The 3,766-nt window shown below is 36.4% G+C and overlaps 1 long non-coding RNA gene across 1 annotated transcript; it reads right to left on the bottom strand.

Annotated features, from left to right (window-relative positions):
- Positions 1 to 767: 767 nt before the first annotated feature.
- Positions 768 to 3,016, bottom strand: LOC125485973. Its single transcript, XR_007264690.1, has 3 exons — positions 2,817 to 3,016; positions 1,859 to 1,925; positions 768 to 1,602 (listed from the first exon to the last, which is right to left on the bottom strand). It is a non-coding gene; the product is annotated as an uncharacterized LOC125485973 (long non-coding RNA).
- Between the last annotated feature and the right edge of the window lie 750 nt (positions 3,017 to 3,766).

Genomic DNA, 3,766 nt, shown 5'->3' on the forward strand with positions numbered 1-3,766 from the left:
ACTTTGTGACAAATGAGTCATTCTTATATGTTTCAGAGCTGTACATGCAGATAGTTAATGAAACTATTTACAGAATCTCCTGGAAGTTGATATCCGCTATTGAAGTGTGATCTTACCAGTGTTCTTGAAGTGAAATATTTATCAAGAACTACTATGAGGCTGTCAAACATAATTTGCTTCTCATCGATTATGATTTAGTGATGTTGCCATGTGGTAGACAACTGTGCTAACCTGTTCCCTATTTGGTTTGGTTTCCAGTGCTGAAGCTGTTTGAAATCTTAGGAATTTTGCTTTGCATGTCTGCCAATTTTCTGACCTATCCAATGGATCTGATGTCTTGAGTTTAGCTGGAAAGATTGGTTCTAGAACAAGAACATAACACAGCACGGTGAGTATTGTTGCATTGGTGGATTGTTAACAGGCTTTTGTGGTTTTTGATCATTTTCTTGATTTTGAAGATGATTGATTAGGATTTTGATCCCTTCGTGATAGAATGACTTTGTTGCCTAATCAATTAAAGTTGTTGTTGAACCTGTATCACAAATATGGTTGTAGTATTAAAACTAAAAGTTGTTGAAGGGTTCTGCTGTTCCAAATGTTTTCTATGTTAAGTTCCATTTTCCTTTATCAATATGATGCCTTCAGAAAGATGAGTGGAGCTAAAATGGCTGAAGAATATCCAAAGATCTGTGATAGAACTTTCTCAAAATGGCTTCACTCAAAAAATAAATGAAGTCTGAGTGTATCAAAGATTTCTAACCACACAGTTGTTTGTGACAACTTTTTATTGTGTCTGAAATATTTTCACATCATGTTCAATAACACGCGATCAGCTTTGTGCTACTTACTCATCCAATTCTATAGATTTTAATAAATAAAACTGACAAAAATTATTTGTCGAATAAAACATTTGAATTTATCATTTGAACTGTGGAAACTATATAAAAAGGATTTTGTTAACTTCATAGGGCTCTGGTACCTAGAATTGCAAGAATAATTCTTATGGCAACTTTTCTTTTTTTTTGATCAATTTTCTTTAAGCCTATACCTGAAGAATGATCTTAATTTTAGCAGCAAAACATTAACACTGAGTAAGTCACTCAGGATTGTGTTAGCACACTGTTAGAAGTGTTCACTCTCCTCCTCAGCCTAATTTTTTGGACGGAAATGAAACTTTATTTTCCCCTCCTTCCAGGGATCAAATTTGCTTTCGGGTTCTGGTAGTTTTTCCTTTGCATGTACTCAGTTTGGATGTGTCCCCATTAGCTTTTTACAGGCCTCTTACTGCTTTCACTCCTATATTAAAGACTTGTTTCCCCTATTACTGGCCATAAGTAATTTTCTGAGACTTTGTGTTCTGCTGGTTTCTCTGTAGGAGCTTTCTATTCAGAAATATTTCCTTCACAGTGGCCGCTCCCTGCTCTTAAAGCTGTACCAAGGATTTCTGGAAAATGATTCTTTGAATCCTTCTCTTCTCCAGTCCGTCTCAAGTCTGGTTTCTGATTTTCATCGTTGTCACAATTTTTTAAACAATGTATCCAGTAGCTTCCACCATCTTTTATCATGTGGTTTGACTCCAATGGAGTTTGGGTTCAAGACAGGCTGGTCACAGAGAAGGCAAAATCAAGGACTGTTTGCAGGCTTAGACTTCAAAGTGGCACTATTTATTATACGTTAATACTTAATAATGCTACACATGGTAATATCATTGCGTAAGTTGAAACTTTGTTTTAAATTTGACCAATCAGCATCAACGTGTCTGGTTCAACATTTAAGCAGAGCTTGGAAATTAAATGTCAATCATCATTAACTGGTGCATCTTCCATGGCAGCACTTCTACCAATCTAAGTCCACTTACCAAGCAATCAGCACTGTATTAAATCAATGTTGGTTTTCCCTTTAAATAAGTTTTCTTGTGATTTCTCCTGATGAGTGCAAGATAAAAAGTTTTGACAAATTCAGTTTTTTTCTTCATCAATACTAAAGTAGCTACAAGAAAGCAAGTTGTGAGTGGCTCTTTCAATGAGCCTACACAAGCTCATGTGTCAAAAGGCCTCCTTTGATACTGTGTGATTCTATGGCACTGTGCAACACAGTTCTGACAAATGTCATTCTACCCCCTTTCTCAACACCACCTGCTATCCACAAATAAGAATCACCAGGTAGAGATCAGCTATTTTCCCCTCCCTCTAAAAGCAAAGACATGGAGATCAATTGTAATACCAAAAGGAGTTGAGTAAGCTACACAAACTGGGGTTGAACCTAATTCCTTCTGGTCCATGTGACTTAGTACAATAACAGGTGGTGCAAAAAGGCACTCACTGATGTCTCTCAGAATCCTGAATTTTTATTCTGAGATTCCAACACAATTAAAATTGGATTTACATGACCAACATCAGCCTGGTGCACAAAATGAATCTTACCATCTTACTAAATCTACTCTCCCTTTGTCACCTTTATTCTCGTGTCAAAGTTATGTCATATTCATCACATTAAACATTGACTAGATTTTTTAAAACCGCCTTTTTGGGGAAAAAAGGACATTCAAGCGTGGCTAGGATTGTTGCTGAGGATCAGGTGATTTTTGCAACTTCTGCAAAGATCACCTCAAGTCTTCAGAAAGTTGTTAATTAAAAGACCTGTGAGGGAGCTTCACTTAATGGACGTAGAGTCATAGAGTTGTACATCTATGCCGACCAGATATCCTAAATTAATCCAGTTCCATACCAATATGCAAACCATTTTGTGGAATTCGCACCTGCCAAAGTTTGTGGACTTGCTTAAAACTCTGGATAATTAGATCTACTGTCTCTTACCTCCTTCAAAGAAGAATACGGGTCACAAACTTATGAGCACTGAAAATCGATCTCTTCAAGGGAATCCGACAATAATCCTGATGTATGACTCAGGCTATTCAAGCCACTCAAAACATCCTTCCTGAGTAAATGATTTCCTTCCAGGGCTACAATTCATGCTTTTCCTGAGTACAAATCAAGAAGTAAATTATGACGTATGTTTTTGTCTGTGACTTGTTAAAGTACACTATCTTTAACTGTTGCACTTTTTCTCAGGTATGTGTGAAAGAATACCAAAAGATTGACTTAGCATCAGTCTTTTAGGTGACTATATGAAGAAGTAATTCCTTTTGTTTTAACCCATTGAAACTTCTTGTTAGTTATTTGAATTGACCACACACTCAGGGGTTAAATAACCTATGTATCTGCCTTTTCAATTGGGCATTTGAGTCTTCTCTCATCCCTGTGTGTAATATTTGGAGAAATGTCTTAGTAAAATGGCAGCTTATTACACCAATCTTTTGATTTTTCTTTGTAAACTTGGCAAACACAGTTAATTTGTCAAGTCAAAATTATATTTAAATATTCAACAGCTTTTCCACCCTGGAAACATTAAGTAGAAAACTTTGCCTAATTGCACGGTTAAGAAGCATTAATATCTGGGTTGATACTCAAATAATCATTCAGCTTCAGTGCACATATTTTCCTCAGTGATATATAAAACGTTCTGCTCATTAGTGCTGTTTTCAGAGATAGACAGAATTTTATGCTAGCTTTTACAGATGGATAGATAAGGTCCACATTATCAGCATAAACCAGACAATTAACATAGTGCCACCAGCATCTCTTTGCACAGCAGTTTCTCATAGTGCTACATCAAGGTCATGCACATAAGCATCAAACAACATGGCTGAGGGATTTTTTCCCCCTTCACTTTATGCAGGGGGTAGATAGGAGAAAGAACAGATAAA

Source organism: Rhincodon typus, chromosome 24, assembly GCF_021869965.1.
Source record: "Rhincodon typus isolate 14 chromosome 24, sRhiTyp1.1, whole genome shotgun sequence".
NCBI classification, from domain to species: Eukaryota; Metazoa; Chordata; class Chondrichthyes; order Orectolobiformes; family Rhincodontidae; genus Rhincodon; species Rhincodon typus.